Source organism: Sapajus apella, unplaced genomic scaffold, assembly GCF_009761245.1.
Source record: "Sapajus apella isolate SASKATOON/1434 unplaced genomic scaffold, GSC_monkey_1.0 scaffold165, whole genome shotgun sequence".
Classification (NCBI taxonomy): Eukaryota; Metazoa; Chordata; class Mammalia; order Primates; family Cebidae; genus Sapajus; species Sapajus apella.
In genome coordinates this window covers 2,071,134-2,090,021 of record NW_022437105.1, presented here as the reverse complement: position 1 = coordinate 2,090,021, position 18,888 = coordinate 2,071,134, and positions in this window count along the sequence as shown.

Here is an 18,888-nt window from a genome sequence, read left to right as displayed (position 1 = left end):
AATTAAAGTATCTGTGTGTGAAGAGATCTCGGATCTCTTTAAGAGATTCGGTAGTTTAGGAACGAACGAGGGCTGTAGAAATGCCCGGGCTCCCACACCTCCCGTCCGTTCTGTGCTCAGAGGGCGGGAGCGTGGAACCCGAGGGCTCCTGAATTATGCCCACTGGCTTTTCACCCTGCGTGGTAACTACCAGGCTGGATTTTCCTAACTCGAGCCAAAAGGCAAGTTTCTGGTTTGCTTAGTCACTAAAAGAAAAATTTCGGTCTTTTTTAACCAGAAGGGAGTAATTTTCTTTTTTTTCTTTTTTCTTTTTTTTTTTTTTTGAGACGGAGTTTTGCTCTTGTTACCCAGGCTGGAGTGCAATGGCGCGATCTCGGCTCACCGCAACCTCCGCCTCCTGGGTTCAGGCAATTCTCCTGCCTCAGCCTCCTGAGTAGCTGGGATTACAGGCACGCGCCACCATGCCCAGCTAATTTTTTGTAGTTTTAGTAGAGACGGGGTTTCACCGTGTTGACCAGGATGGTCTCGATCTCTTGACCTCGTGATCCACCGGCCTCGGCCTCCCAAAGTGCTGGGATTACAGGCTTGAGCCACCGCGCCCGGTCTAAGGGAGTAATTTTCTAAAAATATTCATATATACATAGAAAAAAACCCCAGAGGAAATAACACAGGCTTTTATCAGTGGTACTTCTCAAGTAAAAGAAAATTCATCTTTTTTTTTGTATTTCTAAATTTTCTATAGTTTACACACACTGCTCTGTACCAGTAGAGGGGGTATTATCTCTACAGCTTCCAGTTGGTCTGGGATTACTGTCTTGTGTTTACCAACTTATCTTTTAAGGCAGTGGTCTCTAGCAGTCAGTTGCCACAGCTTTTTCTTGAAGTGCTTACCTAGTCTTAGAGGCATTAGAATCTCACTAAAAAAAATTAGTTTATCCTCCCAGACTTGTTGTGTGCACGTGCATTCATGGATTTCCCTGGGGATATCCTATAACAATTGTTATCCCCTAGGGTTGGCACAGCAGGAAGAGGAGGTAGGGATAAGAAACTTTATTATTTCTTCATTGTTTAAATGTTTTGCATTGTATTGCTTTTGTAATTAAAAAAAGTTAAACAATTTATATTAGTGCATGTAGGCTAAGTGCTGTAGCAATTCACCCTAATAGAACAGTTGCATGTTTCTTGCTCACAGGTTCCTTTGCAGCTCTTCCTAGTCAGACCATTCCTTTGGGCAGTTCTCTGCCAGCTGCAGCCGAGACCTCTTCCATCTTGTGGTTTTCTTCCCTCGGCCTTCTGAATTCTCTGCATTTAGCCAGGGGTGGGGAAAGAAGAGAGTCAGTGCAGGAGGGATTTATGGGTCTGTCACTCAGCCACATGACTGCACCTAATTGCAACGGAAGCTAAGGAATGCAATTTAGTTCTGTGTCTAGAAGGAAAGGGAAGTGGCTTAGTGAAAAAGGAGCAGCACTCGCCTTAGTCTCTCTTCCAGATATCTGCTTCACTCTTGATCCCCCAAGGGGGACTCTTTGTCAAGGTGCCCAGTGCAACACAGAGCATTTCCCAGGATTACACAGTTCTTCTCTATGTCAGGCCTGGCTGTGGTTCCTCATGGTCCAGAGATCTATGGACTAAGAAGACAAAGTAGTTGCTCTCCCCACCAAAATGCAGTGGTTAAATGTAACCATGGTTTTTGTAACCATTCCCCTTTCAGAAAAGGAGACACATGGCAGACACCAGTCTACAGCAGTTTTGAAATGATGCTGGGGTGGACGTGGGAGGAGTTTCCCAGCTAGACCCTGATTCAGCTGTCTAGGAGGAATTCCTTTGTCCATTGTTCTTTTTCTTTCTTTCCTTTTAGACAAGATCTCACTTGTTGTCCAGGTTGAAGTACAGTGGCACAGTCACAGCTCACTACAGCTTCAATGTCCCTGGCTCAAACCATTCTTCCACCTCAGCCTCCCCAGCTGCTGGGGCTACAGGCATGCACCACCACGCCTGGCTAGTTTTCTTTTTTTTTTTTTGTAGAGACAGGGTCTCACTGTTGCCCAGGCTGGTCTTGAATTCCTGGGCTCAAGTTACCCTTCTGCCTTGACCTCACAAAATGCTGGGATTGCTGGTGTGAGCCACTGTTCCCGGCGTGTTTTCTGAAGCCCTTGATTCTACCCTTGGTCTTTTTCCACTATGATCTTATCTGATGTGGCTGTGAGGATGCTGTCTTGGAGGGCTGCCATAGTCCCCTTGTGAAGCCATGGCGGTGGGGACCAGGCAGTCAGCCCTGAGCTCGTGTTGCCTTTATTTTGTTCTTTGCTTGATATTACTTCTGCCTCATGTCCTCAGAAGCATAACAGCCTCTGGTCTGTGTGTATCTTGTTAGTTCTGTGTGTGGGTGATGTCACTGTTGTTTTTCCTGTGTCTACTGTTCAAGCCTCTTTTCTTTTGGTCTCCTGGGTGGCTGATACCCTGAGGCTGTGTGAAACTAAGGCTTGAGTGGGAAGGCAGCCATCCTAGGTCAGATCTTTGCTGAAAGGCCAAGACCTGATGGTCCTTCGTCCCTCCCTGTGGCCTCTCAGGGCACTCGGGTTTCCCAGCACTGTGGCCCCATGCTCTCTGCATTTTCTGTTCCTGTCCATTCCGCTTGCATATTAGCCAGTTCTCTAGTCCATTTCCATGTGTTTGCTGCCAACACTTAACTCTTTGCAGTAATTTCCTGTAGGGCTACAGGATGAGTAAGCATGTGGTCAGTTTTCCACATTAGTAGAGGAAACATTATTACAGCTTATTGCAGTTCAACCTGTTTGTCACTGCATAATATGAGTCTAGAGATTTTCCCCTCCTGAATTTCTGTGCCCCATTGGTCACTAAGCAACATCCTACTTTTCACCAAAGGCTCCTACTTTAAGGTACCTGCATCAGCTGAGATAGGCCGACAGAAGTGACCCGAACTTCATGCAATAAATGTTTCTCTCTTGCTTACACAACAGTCCAGTCTGGTGTCCTGGTCACCTTTTAGTGGGAGCAGTGTAGCCACTGGGTGCCTCTACCGTGGCCCCTCTTCTCAGCTTTCGGAGCCCTTTGCCTCCAGCATGAAGGGTTGTGTACGGGCTGTGACAGGACCGTGCCTATGTCTGCATGGTGCGCTTTCCAGACCAGAGCTTGGTGCACAGCTGCCCTCGACTCCAGAGAGGATGCAAATGTGGTCCTGCCATGTTCTTAGTGGCTCCAGGGAGGAAGCAGAAAGAGCTTGGTGAAAACTGCCAGACCACAGAAATAGAAAAATGAATATTTTAACAAATAGAAAAATAACTTTTCACCCAAATGATTTTAGGAGCCATCTGGCCTCTGTTCAGTGGCAGGGGGCAGGTGGGGTTCAGTTAGCTGCCCTGGACTCATATCCTGGACACAGACACGTGTGTGTGTTGTGTGTATGTGTGTGTCAGTGTATCACTGACGATGTTTATACCTGTACCAGACACTCCCTCACTCCCGTTTGCACCATCCTGCCATGCAGCAGGAGAGGTAGGCATTGAAGCCGAGAACACTGAGGAACAGAGGTGTGGGCAGCTGGGGAGATAGGATGTCAGCTTGTGCACACCGGGGCCAGACCCAGAGATTCTGAGCGCAGGCTGGTGCTTCTTCCTGAAGGTGGCTTATGTGTCCTGACAAGGCTTTCTTCCCTCCTTGGCTTCACACTCCTGTTTCGGTAAACTCTTCACACTAGTGAGTCATGGGTGTTATTTCTTTATTATGCACACATCAGGAAATTCAAGCACATTTTGGAAATAATTCCAGTGATATCAGACGCTGGGTGTCAGGAGATTGTTTTTTTGCTGTTTCTGCTTTTGTTTTTAAGACATGAAGGGGTCCTGTGCTTCAGGCATGGCAGTTGTCTCCAGGTCTTTGGATTGTCTTTCGCCTAAGACCCTGGGCTCTCTTACCCCACACCTTTCACCAAACCCATTTGGATTGGACAGCTTTTTATATGTGTGCATGCATATGTGTGTGCACGTTTGAGTGCATATGTGGGATTCCCTGTGTGCATATTCGTGTACAGGTGTGTGTGAGATTTTGTGTGTGTCCATGCATGTGTGTGTATGTGATCTCTTGCCCTAGAACTGCCCATACCTTAACTTCTTCCTCAAGAGCTTCACTGCACCATTCTTCCCAAGATCTAGCACCATCTCAACCCTTCGGTCACCCTCGACTCTTGCTGTCGATTGCTTGTTCTAGTCTTGCTTCAGGGCTCACTCCCGATAGGAAACAGATCACTATGTAGATGTGTGCAGGCTATGGTCATTCCATTTCTACAGTTTTCATTTTGTAGGCACTTGTATTTGTTTGTTAATAGTGTGACAAATTACTGCAGATTTGTTTAAAACAGTATAAATGGATTGTCTTACAGTTCTGGAGATCACAAATCCAAAATGGGTCTCACTTTGCTAAAGTCAGTGTTGGGGCTGGCTCCTTCCAGAGGCTTTGGGGGAAAACTCCTTTTCGTGCCTTTTCCAGCTTCTAGAGGCCACCACAGGCCTCAACTCCTGGCCCCTTTTTCTGTCTTGAGAGCTGGTGACCACGGCAGGTTGGTGCATCATCACCCCAACTTTTCTCTCTCTAGCTTAGTTAAGGAAAGTATTTACATTGAATATGCCCAGAGAATCCAGGATAATCTCTCTTCTGAAGCCCATCTGATTAGTAACCTCAATTCCCTTGGCTGTGTAGCCTAATGTGTGCAGAGGTTCTGGGGATTAGCATGTGGACATCTGAGGGAGAGAGTACCTCTGTCACCATCGTGCCATGGGGTATTTAGACTCCTCATTGTTCAGCTCATGACTATTATTTTATGTAATTGGTGCAAAAGGGCAATGCTGGGTGCTCTGTAATAATTTAAAAGTGAGAGAAACAAGATGGCTTTCTGAGTGTTACCCTTTAAAATGGACACACTGTGGATTAGAAACGTATGTTCTTCCACAGTTACTTGAAAGAAATGTCGGTGCAATGCCTGGAGGAAGCTATAACTGTTTCAGCATTTGACATAAAGTATCCAAAACAGAATCTTTGTTTCTCCCCTGCCAAACCTGTTCTTCCCCAGCTCAGTAAGTGGGTCTCTTGTTGCTCAGGCCAGAAGTCTGGGAGCCACTCCTGATTCCTCAAATCCCTCTTCAGCAACCAACCCATATTGGCTTCTGTTGGTCCCAGCTCAGAAATAATGTGGTGTCCAGTTGTTTAAACCCTGCTCTTAGGCTCCAGCACCAATGATCTGTTGAAAAATAAAAGTTTTAAATTTGTAGATATTTATTTCATTAAAGTTTCTGTTTATCTTTCTTAATATTTTTGTACATCTAAACATTACTATATATTTAAACAAGCATAGACATTTGTTATTTTTGTTATCTCAGCATCCACCTCCTCTTTTGGCAAAAGCACCGGAATTTCCTCTGGGCTACCACACTTCTCCCTCTGCTGGCCAGGACTCAGTGGAGAGGTTTATGTCCCAGGCCCGACTCATGGCAACATTTCATCTTTCTGATCACATGATTAATTCAAAGATGGAAAGTGTCTCACACTGGCCCAAACTCATAAGAAATGTTTAGGGATCAATGGAAAGAAATGCTTTCTTCCCCAGTGCCCTGGAACACAGGAGCCCATGGACGGGTTCTGCTGGCCGTCGTTTTTCCACCATATAGGAAGCGACAGTGAGCAGCACCTAGACAGGAGGAGCTGAGGGTGGGGGAGACCAGGGGTTGGTCTTGACGGTGTCAGTGAAGCTGCTGTTGCCAATCATGTGCACATTTTTCTTTCTTTCTTTCTTTCTTTTTTTTTTTTTTTAAGGTGGAGTTTCACTCTTGCTGCCCAGGTGGAAATGCCATGGCGCGATCTCAGCTCAGCGTAACCTCCGCATCCTTAGTTCAAGTGATTCTCCTGCCTCAGCCTCCCAAGTAGCTGGGATTACAGGCATGCGCCACCACGCCCAGCTAATTGTTTTTTATTTTTAGTAGAGAAGGGGTTTCTCCATGTTGATCAGGCTGGTCTCAAACTCCTGACCTCAGGTGATCTGCCTGCCTTGACCTCCCAAAGCGTTGGGATTACAGGTGTGAACCACTGAGCCCTGACATGTGCAGACTTTTAAATTACATTTTAACCCCCTTTTCTTTTAGTTGGATTAGGTTGAGCTTGCTTTCTCTTCTGAGACACAAAGTAAACTTATTTTTCAATGTCATTTTTTAAAACATCTGCCTACATTTCATATTATAATCAATGTTATGATGGACAACCTTGAAGAAATACATTTTGGGAAAGGTAAAATGATTTACTTGTTATAAATTTAGAATTATTGTAGAATAAAAATAGAATTTTTGATTGCCAGATAGTTTATGTCAGTTTATTCTCTTACCAGCAGTGTATGAGGAAATGTTTCTATGTGTGTGCATTGATGTTTTTTTTTCCAGTGAGAGGAGATAGATTATTGAAAGCTATTCAGTTACAGAGTAGGGAATCCTCAGAAAGCAAATAGAGGAACACACTATCTTTTTTATGAGGTTTTTAATACTATCTACGTAAAGACTAAACTGAGCTGTGCCTACATGCAAGTGAGCTGACAGCATGACACAATTTATTATTCTCTTGATTTAAAGAAAACTATCCTTGACATTTTAGTGCATAAGTACATCAAAGCATGACTATACTTATCTTGAAAGCATATATTGTTATGTGTACTGAGACATCTGGACTTTATGTTGCAGGAATTTGTTCTTGCAGGAATTACCATGCTGGTTCCTTAGCTGTAACCATCTTAGCACCATGGATTGTGACTGGCAAGGAATGTGCCTTGCTATTCTCAAGTTGGAGTTGACTTTAAAATGGGGTCACTGTAGCTCTCCTGGGCTCCTGTTTCCCTAATAGCATGAGCTCAGGAGTTCGAGGCCACATTGAGCTGTGATTATAATACTGCTGTCCAGCCTGGGCAGCAGCAAGACACCATCTTAAAAAATATTTAATAGACTTCTGTTATTCTTAATGTAGCACTTTAAAAAAAATTAAGTTCTGGGATACATGAGCAGAAGTGCAGGTTTGTTAGTCAGTATACATGTGCCATGGTGGTATGCTGCACCTGTCAACCCATCATCTAGGTTTTAAGCACTGCCTGCATTAGGTATTTGTTCTAATGCTCTCACTCCCCTCCCCCACCACTCCCCTGACAGGCTGTGGTATGTGATGTCCCCCTCCCTGTGTCCATGTGTTCTCATTGTTCAGTACCCACTTATGAGAGAGAACATGTGGTATTTGGTTTTCTGTTTCTGTGTCAGCTTGCTGAGGATGATGGCTTCCAGCTTCATCCATGTTCCTGCAAAGGACATGAACTCATTCTTTTTTATGGATGCATAGTATTCCATGGTGTATATGTGCCACATTTTCTTTATCCAGTCTATCATTCATGGGCATTTGGGTTGGTTCCAAGTCTTTGTTACTGTGAATAGTGCTGTAATACACATATGTGTGCATGTGTCTTTATAGTAGAATGATTTATAATCCTTTGGGTATATACCCAGTAATGGGATTCCTGGGTCAAATAGTATTTCTGGTTCTAGATTCTTGAAGAGTAGCTACACTGTCTTCCACAATGGTTGATCTAATTGACACTCCCACCAACACCGTAAAAGCGTTCCTATTTCCTTTTTTTTTTTTTTGAGACGGAATCTCACTCTAGTCACCAGTCACCCAGACTGGAGTGCAGTGGCGCAGTGTTGGCTCACTGCATCCTCTGCCTCCAGATTCAAGTGATTCTCTTACCTCAGCCTCCTGAGTAGATGGGATTACAGGCATGTGCCACCGTGTCTGGCTATTTTTTAGTAGAGACTGGGTTTTACCATGTTGGTCAGGCTGGTCTCAAACTCCTGATCTCATGATCCACCCATCTTGGCCTCCGAAAGTGCTGGGATTACAGGTGTGAGCCACCATGCCTGTTTCCTGACTTTTTAATTTTTTTAAATTTTTATTTTTTATTTAAAAAAAGTCATTATACTTTAAGTTGTGGGGTACACGTTCAGTTCTTGCAGGTTTGTTACATAGGTATACACATGCCATGGTGGTTGTTTACTGCATCCTTTGCCCCGTCATCTACATGAGGAATTTCTCCTAATGCTATCCCTCCCCAATACACCCACCCCCTGCTATTCCTTCTCTGGCCCCCACCCCCAGGCCCCGGTGTGTGATGTTCCCCTCCCTGTGTCCATGTGTTCTCATTGTTCAACACCCACTTATGAGTGAGAACATGCGATGTTTGGTTTTCTGTTCTATCAGTATGCTGAGAATGGTTTCCAGTTTCATCCATGTCCCTGCAAAGGACATGAACTCATCCTTTTTTATGGATACATAGTATTCCATGGTGTATATGTGCCACATTTTCTTTATCCAGTCTATCATTCATGGGCATTTCGGTTGGTTCCAAGTCTTTGCTATTGCGAACAGTGCTGCAATAAACATACATGTGCATGTGTCTTTATAATACAATGATTGATAATCCTTTGGGTATATACTCAGTAATGGGATTTCTGGGTCAAATGATACTTCTATTTCTAAATCCTTGAGGAATCACCACACTGTCTTCCACTGGTTGAATTAATTTATACTCCCACCAACAGTGTAAAAACGTTCCTATTTCTCCACATCCTCTCCAGCATCTGTTGTCTCCTGATTTTTTAATGATCGCCATTCTAAGTGGAGTGAGGTGGTATTTAAATGTGGTTTTGATTTGAATTTCTCTAATGACCAGTGTTGATGAGCTTTTTTTCATGTTTGTTGGCTGCCTAAATGTCTTCTTTTGAAAAGTGTCTCTTCATATCCTTTGCCCACTTTTTGATGGGTTTGTTTTATTCTTGTAAATTTGTTTAAGTTCTCTGTAGATTCTGGATATTAGCCCTTTGTCAGATGGGTAGATTGCAAAAATTTTTTCCCATTCTGTTGGTTGCTGGTTCACTCTATTGATAGTTTCTTTTGCTGTGCAGAAGCTTTAAGTTTAATTAGATCCCATTTGTCTATTTTGGCTTTTGTTGCCATTGCTTTTGGTGGTTTAGTCATGAAGTCCTTGCCCATACCTATGTCCTGAATGGCACTGCCTGGGTTTTCTTATAGAGTTTTTATGGTGTTAGGTCTCATGTTTAAATCTTTAATCCATATAGAGTTAATTTTTGTAAAAGGTGTAAGGAAGGGATCCAGTTTCAGCTTTCTGCATATGGCTAGCCAGTTTTCCAAACACCATTTATTAAATAGGGAATCTTTTCCCCATTGCTTGTTTTTGTCAGGTTTGTCAAAGATCAATTGGTTGTAATTGTGTGGCATTCTTTCTGAGGCCCCTGTTCTGTTCCATTGGTCTATATCTCTGTTTTGGTACCAGTACCATGCTTTTTTGATTACAGTAGTCTTGTAATCAAGGCAGCGTGATGTCTCCAGCTTTGTTTCTTTGCTTAGGATTTTCTTGGCTAGGTGGGCAATTATTTTGGTTCCACATGAACTTTAAGGTCATTTTTTCCAATTCCATGAAGAAAGTAATTGGTAGCTTGATGGAGATACCACTGAATCTATAAATTACTTTGGGCAGTATGGCCATTTTCATGATATTGATTCTTTGGCATGGAATATTTTTCCATTGTTTGTGTCCTCTCTTATTTCCTTGAGCAGTGGTTTGTAGTTCTCCTTGAATAGGTTCTTCACATCCCTTGTTAGTTGTATTCCTAGGTATTTTATTCTCTTTGTAGCATTTGTGAATGGGAGTTCACTCATGATTTGGCTCTCCGTTTATCTAGTATTGGTGTATAGGAATGCTTGCAATTGTTGCACGTTGGTTTTTTAACCTGAGACTTTGGTGAAGTTGCTTATCAACTTAAGGAGATTCTGGGCTGAGATGAAGGGGTTTTCTAAATATACAATCATGTCATATGCAAACAGTGACAGTTTGACGTTCTGTCTTCCTATTCTCATACCTTTGTTTCTTTCTCTTGCCTGATGACCCTAGCCAGAACTTCCAATGCTATGTTGAATGGGAGTGGTGAGAGAGGGCATCCTTGTCTTGTGCCAGTTTTCAAAGGGAATGCTTCCAGTTTTTGCCCATTCAGAACAATATTGGTTGTTGGTTTGTCATAAATAACCCTTATCATTTTGAAATACAATGCATCAAAGCCTAGTTTATTGAGAGATTTTAGCATAAAGTGCTGTTGAATTTTGTCAAAGGCCTTTTCTGCATTATTGAGATAATCATGTGGTTTTTGTCTTTGGTTCAAACCAGTTTATGTGATGGATTACGTTTATAGATTTGTGGATGTTGAACCAGCCTCGCATCCCTGGGATGAAGCTGACTTGATCATGATGGATAAGCTTTCTGATGTGCTGTTGGATTTCGTTTGCCAGTATTTTATTGAAGATTTTTGCATCAATGTTCATCATGGATATTGGCCTGAAATTTTCTTTTTTAGTTGTGTCTCTGCCAGGTTTTGGTATCAGAATGATGTTGGTCTCCTAAAACGAGATAGGGAGGATTCCCTCTTTCTGTATTCTTTGGAATAGTTTCAGAAGGAATGGTACCAGCCCCTCTTTGTACCTGTGGTAGAATTTGGATGTGAACCCATCTGGTCCTGGACTTCTTTTGGTTGGTAGGCTATTAATTGCTGCCTTAACTTCAGACCTTGTTATTGGTCTATTCAGGAATTCAACTTCTTCCTGGTTTACTCTTGGAATGGTTTAAGTGTCCAGGAATTTATCCATTTCATCTAGATTTACTGGTTCATTTGCTTAGAAGAGTTTGTAGTAATCTCTGATGGTAGTTTTTATTTCTTTGGGATCAGTGGTGATATCCCTTTTATTATTTTTTATTGCATCTATTTGCTGCTTCTCTCTTTTTTATTAGTCTGGCTAGCGTTCTATTTTGTTGATCTTTTCAAAAAACCAGCTCCTGAATTTAGTGATTTTTTGAAGGGTTTTTTTGTGTCTCTATCTCCTTCAGTTCTGCTCTGATCTTAGTTATTTCTTGTCTCCTGCTAGCTTTTGAATTTGTTTGATCTTGCTCCTCTAGTTATTTTAATTGTGACATTAGGGTGTCAATTTTATATATTTCCTTGCTTCTCTGGTGGGCATTTAGTGCTATGAATTTCCCTCTACACACTGCTTTAAATGTGTCCCAGAAATTCTGTTACATTGTGTCTTCGTTCTCATTGGTTTTGAAGAACATCTTTATTTCTGCCTTCATTTCATTATTTATCCAGTAGTCATTCAGGAGCAGGTTGTTCAGTTTCCATGTAGTTGTGGGGTTTTGAGTGAGTTTCTTAATCCTAAGTTCTAATTTGATTGCACTGTGGTCTGAGAGACTGTTTGTTATGATTTCTGTTCTTTTGCTGAGGAGTGTTTTACTTCCAATTATGTGGTCAATTTTAGAATCAGTGCAATGTGGTGCTGAGAAGAATGTATATTCTGTGGTTTGGGGTGGATAGTTCTGTAGATGTCTATTAAGTCCACTTGGTCCAGATCTGAGTTCAAGTCCTGGATATCCTTGTTAATTTTCTGTCTTGTTGATCTGTCTGGTATTGACAGTGGGATATTAAAGTCTCCCACTATTATTGTGTGGGAGTCTTAAGTCTCTTTGTAGGTCATGAAGAACTTGTTTTATATATCTGAGTGCTCCTGTATTGGGTGCATATATATTTAGGATAGTTAGCTGTTCTTGTTGCATGAATCCCTTTACCATTATGTAGTGCCCTTTGTCTCTTTTGATCTTTGTTGGTTTAAAGTCTGTTTTGTCAGAGACTAGGATTGCAATGTCTCCTTCCCCCCACCCCCATTTACTTGATAAATCTTCCTCCATCCCTTTATTTTGAGCCTATATGTCTTTGCAGGTGAGATGGGTTTCCTGAATACAGCACACCAATGGGTCTTGATTTTTATCCAATTTACCAGTCTGTGTCTTTTGATTGGGGCATTTAGCCAATTTAAATTTAAGGTTAATATTGTTATGTGTGAATGTGATCCTGCCATTTTGATGCTAGCTGGTTGTTTTGCCTGTTAGTTGATGCAGTTTCTCCATAGTGTCGATGGTCTTTACAGTTTGGTCTGTTTTTGCAGTGGCTGGTACTGGCTGTTCTTTTCCATGTTTAGTGCTTCCTTCAGGAGCTCTTGTATGGCAGGACTGGTGGTGACAAAATCTCTCAGTATTTGCTTGTTGGTAAAGGATTTTATTTCTCCTTCACTTATGAAGCTTAGTTTGGCTAGATATAAAATTCTGGTTTGAAAATTCTTTTCTTTTAGGATGTTGAATATTGGTCTCCACTCTCTTCTGGCTTGTAGAGTTTCTGCCGAGAGATCTGCTGTGAGTCTGATGGGCTTCCCTTTGTGGGTAACCCAACCTTTCTTTCTGGCTGCCCTTAGCATTTTTTTCCTTCATTTCAACCCTGGTGAATCTGATGTTTATGTGCCTTGGGGTTGCTCTTCTCAAGGATTACATTTGTGGTGTTCTCTGTATTTTCTGTATTTGAATGTTGGCCTGATTTGCTAGGTTGGGGAAGTTCTCCCAGATAATATCCTGAAGAGTGTTTTCCAACTGGGTTTCATTCTCACCGTCACTTTCAGGTACACTGATCAAATGTAGATTTGGTCTTTGACATAATCCCATATTTCTTGGAGGCTTTGTTCATTTCTTTTCATTCTTTTTCGTCTAATCTTGCCTTCTTGCTTTATTTCATTGAGTTGATCTTAAATCTCTGATATCCTTTCTTCTGCTTGATCAATTTGGATATAGAAACTTGTATATGCTTCACGAAGTTGTCGTGCTATGTTTTTGAGCTCCATCAAGTCGTTTATGTTCTTCTCTATGCTGGTTGTTCTAGTTACCATTTTGTCTAACCTTTTTTCAAGGTTCTTAGTTTCCATGCATTGGGTTAGAACATGCTCCTTTAGCTTGGAGAGGTTTGTTATTACTTACCTTCTGAAGCCTGCTTCTGTCAATTCGTCAAACTCATTCTCCATCCAGTTTTGTTCCCTTGCTGGTGAGGGGCTGTGATTCTTGGAGGAGAAGAAGTGTTCTGGCTTTTGGTGATTTCAGCGTTTTTGCCCTTGTTCTTTCCTTTCTTTGTGGATTTGTTTACCTTTGGTCTTTGAAGTTGGTGACTTTTGGATGGGGTTTCTGAGTGGATGTCCTTTCTATTGATGTTGAAGCTATTTCTTTCTGTTTGTTAGTGTTCCTTCTAACTGTCAGGCCCCTCTGCTGCAGGTCTGCTGGAGTTTGCTGGAGGTCCACTCCAGACCCTGCTTGCCTGGGAATCACCTACAGGGGCTGCAGAACAGCAAAGATTGCTGCCTGTTCCTTCCTCTGGTAGCTTCGTCCCAAAAGGGTACCTGCCAGATGTCAGCCAGAGCTCTTCTGTATGACGTGTCTCCCTGTTAGGATATACGGGGGGTCAGGGAGCCACTTGAGGAGGCAGCCTGTCCCTTAACAGAGCTCATGCAGTGTGCGGGGAGATCTGTTTCCCTCTTCAGGGCTACCAGGAAGGGACATTTAAGTCTGCTGAAGCAGAACCCACAGGTGCTCTATCCCAGGAATGTGGGTGCTCTATCCCAGGAATGTGGGGGCTTTGTAAGTCCCCGATGGGCTGCTGTCTTTTTTTCAGAGATGCCTGCCCAGCAAGAAGGGAATCTACCTGACAGTCTGGTGCAGAGGCCTTGCTGAACTGCTGTGCTGGGCTCCACCCAGTTGCTGTGTAAACTTCCCCACAGCTTGGTTTACACAGGCAATATTGAAACCACCTGCCTGAGCCTCAGCAATGTGGGTGCCCCTCCCCCCACCAAGCTCCAACTTCCTGGGTTAAGCTCAGACTGCTGTGCTGGCTGTGAGAATTTCAAGCCAGTGGATCTTAGCTTGCCAGTCTTCGTGGGGGTGGGGCCCGCTGAGCCAGCTCACTTGGCCACCTGGCTTCAGCCCCCTTTTACAGGGGAATGAGCAGTTCTGTCTTGCTGGTGTTCCAGGCACCACTTGACTAAACGGCTGCCCAGTTTTGTGCTGGAAACCTGGGGTGCTGGCATTGTAGGTGCTAGAGGGAATCTCCTGGTCTGCAGGTTGTGTAGACCATGGGTAAAGCGCAGTATCTGAGCTGGAGTGCCAGTGTCCAGAAAAGTTCCTAATGGCTTCCCTTGGCTGAGAGAGAGAGTTCTCTGGCCCCTTGTGCCTCCTGGGTGAGGTGATGCCCCACCCTGCTTTGGCCTGCCCACCTTCAGCTGTTCCCACTGTTTAACCACTCCCAATGAGATGAACCTGTTACCTCAGTTGGAGATGCAGAGATCCCTCTCTTCTGGTGCCCTCTCACTGGGAATTGCAGACTGGAGCTCTTCCTATTCAGCCATCTTTTTTTTTTTTTTTTTGAGACAGAGCTTCACTCTTGTGACCCAGGTTGGAGTGTACTGGCTGATCTCAGCTCACTGTAATCTCCATCTCCCAGGTTCAAGTGATGATTCTCCTGTGTCAGTCTCTTGAGTAGCTAGGATTACAGGTACGTGCCACCATGCCTGGCTAATTTTTGTATTTTTATTAGAGACAGTGTTTCATCATGTCAACAACAAAAAAAGTTACCGAACAGCTTAAAAAAATTTGAGGTCTTGAACTCCTGACCTCAGGAGATCTGCCTTGGCCTCCCAAAATGCTGGGATCACAGGCATGAGCTACTGTGCCTGGCTGATATTTTTATTTTATAATGTAGTTTTTGCCAGTTTGGTAAATGAAAATGGTATTTTTTTTTTTTTTTTTGCATTTCTTGATTACTAGTTCGTTAACTATTGTTTTTATGTTTATTGGGCCCTGGTATACTTTTGTGAATATATTGTTTATTATTATTTCCCATTTTTGTTTATTGAAGTGTTACAGTTTTTCTTTTTTATAATAGTTTAAAAAATATTAAGGTTCTTTGTTGTTGCAGATTTTTCACTATATTTGTATTTGTTTTCGATTTTTAATGTTTTGTATCCTGAGATCCATCTGAAATTTGTTTTTGTTATTTCTGAAATATCTCTTTAGTTCTCCTTGAACAATTAAACATTGTTTCTCATAATTTAAGATGATATTCCTGCATATATTATTCAAGTGAGGGTGGGCCCCTTTGTGTAGTTCTGCCTTGACAAGGTTTTCATCCTAATTGGGGATTTCTGGCAGCCTGACGGGTGGAAATTTGGTTGAGATGGCCTACTGCCCATAGCAAAGGAAAACTATACCTATGTCTTGGGCAAAGCCAGCCAGAAACTACCTTTAGTCCTGAAGGGAAGGCACATCCCCAATGGCTCTCAAGTCAGAACAAGTAAAGTGGGTTTTGGAGATATCTGGGCTCTTCCTGGCAGTGTTTTGGGCCACATAGGGCTGGGTGACATTGATAGGGTGCTGAGCCAGTCAGAGTAGTAGTGAGTCTCAAGCAGGCATTGAATCTGCATCCGTTTTCTTCTTCACAGCACATGGCCTTTTCTGCTGATGCTCTCAGGCCAGATGTGGCTGTGGGGACAGGGCCCTGTGTGTGCTGCTGTGGGGATGTAGACTAGGAGTTGGAAATGTGAATTCTAGCTCCTAACTAGTTTTATTACTTATTAAGCTCTGATTTTTTTTTTTTCTGTCTGTAAATGGGGAAAAAAGTTACCTAACAACTTAAAAAATTTTTAATAGTTTTTGAGGAAGAGTTCGTTTTTGGTTACATGAAGAAGTTCTTTAGTGGTGATGTCTGAAATTTTGGTGAGCCTGTCACCCAAAGTACACTGCACCCAATTTGTAGTCTTTTATCCCTCACCCCCATCCCACCCTTCCTAGAGTCCCCAAAGTCCATTATATCATTGAAGGCCTTTGTGTTCTCATAAGCTTAGCTTATAAGTGAGAACTTAAGATATCTTGTTTTCCATTCTGAAGTTACTTCACTTAGAATAATGGTCTCCAACTACATCCAGGTTGCACAAAAGCCATTAGTTCATTCCTTTTTATGGCTGAATACTATTCCGTGGTGTATATATACCACAGTTTCTTTATCCACTTGGTTGATGGGTATTTAGGTTGGTTCCATATTTTCGCAATTGCAAATTGTGCTGTTATAAACATGCATGGTGTAGTGTCTTTTTCATATAATGACTTCTTTTTCTCTGGGTAGATACCCAGTGGTGGGATTGCTGGATTGAATGGTAGTTCTACGTTTAGTTCTTTAAGGAATCTTCATACTATTTTCCATAGTGGTTGTACTAGTTTACATTCCCACCTGCAGTGTAAAGGTGTTCCCTTTTCACCACATCATGCCAACATCTATTATGTTTTGATTATCTTATTTATAGCCATTATTGCAGGAGCAAGGTGGTATGTGATTGTGGTTTTGATTTGCATTTCCCTAATTATTAGTGATGTTGAGAATTTTTTCATATGTTTTTTGGCCGTTTGTATATTTTCTTTTGAGAATTGTCTATTGATGTCCATTGCCCACTCTTTGATGGTATTGCTTATTTTAAATCTTGCTGGTTTGTTTGAGTTCCTTATAGATTCTGGATATTAGTCCTTTGTCAGATGCATAGTTTGTGAATATTTTCTCCCATCCTGTGGGTTGTCTGTTTACTCTGATGATTATTTCTTCTTCTCTGCCAAAGCCTTTTAGTTTAATTAGGTCCCTTTATTTATTTTTGTTGTTATTGTTGCATTTGCTTTTGGGTTCTTGGTTATGAACCCTTCACCTAAGCCAGTGTCTAGAAGAGGTTTTCTGATGTTATTGAATGTTTATGGTTTCAGGTCTTAGGTGTAGGTCTTTGATCTATCTTAAGTTTACTTTTGTATAAGGTGAGAAATGAAGATCCAGTTTCATTCTTCTACATGTGGCTTGCCAGTTATCCCAGCATCACTTGCTGAATAGAGTGTTCTTTCCCCACTTCATGTTTTTGTTTGCTTTATTGAAGATCTGTTAGCTGTAAGTATTTGGATCTATTTCTGGATTCTCTGTTCTGTTCCATTGGTTTATGCACCTATTATTATACCAGTATCATGCTCTTTTCATAGCTATAACCTTGTACAAGAGTTTGAAGTTGGGTAATGTGATGCCTCCAGATTTGTCCTTTTTGGTTAGTCTTGCTTTGGCTATGCAGGCTCTTTTTTGGTTCCATATGAATTTTTCGATATTTTTTTCTAGTTCTGTGAAGAATGATGGTTGTATTTTGATGGGAATTGCATTGAACCTGTAGATGGCTTTTGGTAATATGGTCATTTTCACAGTATTGATTCTACCCATCCATGAGCATGGGATGTGTTTCCATTTGTTTGTGTCATTTCTGATGTCTTTCAGCAGTTTTGTAGTTTTCTTTGTGGAGTTGTTTTGACTCCTTTGTTAGATATATTCCTAAATATTTTGTGGGGTTTTTTTTGCAGCTATTGTAAAAGGGGCTGAGTTCTTGATTTTAATCTCAGCTTGGTTGTTATTGGTGTATAGCAGTGCTACTAATTTGTGTATATTGATTTTGTATCCTGAAACTTTGCTGAATTCATTTATCAGATCTAGAAACTTTTTGGATGAGTCTTTAGCATTTTCTAGATATGTGATCATATCATTGGTGAACAGTGACAGTTTGACTTCTTCTTTTCTGATTTGGATGCTCTTTATTTCTTTCTCTTGTCTGAATGCTTTGTCTAGGTCTTCCAATAATATGCTGAATAGAAATGGTGAAAGTGGACATCTTGTCTTGTTCTATTTCTTTAGGAATGCTTTCAACTTTTCACCATTCAGTATGATATTGGCTATGGGTTTGTCATAGATGGCTTTTATTGCTTTGAGGTATGTCCCTTCTATGACAGTTTTGCTGAGGGTTTTTATCATAAAAGGATGCTGGATTTTGTCAAATGCTTTTTCTGCATTTATTGAAATAATCATATGATTTTTGTTTTTAATTCTGTTTATGTGATGTGTCTCATGTATTGACTTGTGAATGTTAAACCATCCATGCATCCATGGTGTGAAACCCATTCGATCATGATGTATTATATTTTTTATATGCTGTTGGATTTGGTTAGCTAGTATTCTGTTGAGGATTTTTGCATCTATGTTCATCAGGAATATTAATCTGTAGTTTTCCTTTTTTGTTGTTTTTTCCTGGTTTTGGTGTTAGGGTAATACTGGCTTCCTAGAATGATTTAGCGAGGATTTCCTCTTTATCTTTTGGAATAGTATTGGTAGGATTAGTACAAATTCTTTAAATGTCTTATAGAATTTGGCTGTCAGTTTATCTGGTCCTGGACTTAAATTTGCTGGTAATTTTTTAAATTACTGTTTCAATCTCGCTGCTTGTTATTGTTCTGTTCAGAGTGTCTATATTTTCCTGATTTAGTCTAGGAGGGTTGTGTATTTCCAGGAATCTATCCATCTCCTCTAGATTTTCCAGGTTGTGTGCATAAAGGTGTTCATAGTAGCCTTGAATGATCTTTTGAATTTCTGTGGTATTGGTTATAATATCTCCCATTTATTTTATTTGAGCTTATTTTGGTCTTCTCTCTTCTTTTATTGGTTAATCTCACTAAGTCTATCAATTTTGTTTATTTTTTCAAAGTACCAGCTTTTTCTTTTATTTATTTTTTCTTTTTTCTTTTCTTTTTTTTTTTTTTTAAGTTCTCTTATCTTTGTTATTTCTTTTCTTTACTGTGTTTGGGCTTGGTTTGTTCTTGTTTCCCTAGTTCCTTGAGGTATGACATTAGATTGCCTATTTGAGCTCTCTCAGACTTTTTGATGTAGGCATTTGATGCTATGAATTTTCCACTTAGCACCCCTTGTACTGTATCCCAGAGGTTGTGATAAGTTATGTTACTGTTATCATTTAGTTCAAATTAAGTTTTAATTATTTAAAAAATTTATTGTTTTCATCTCAATT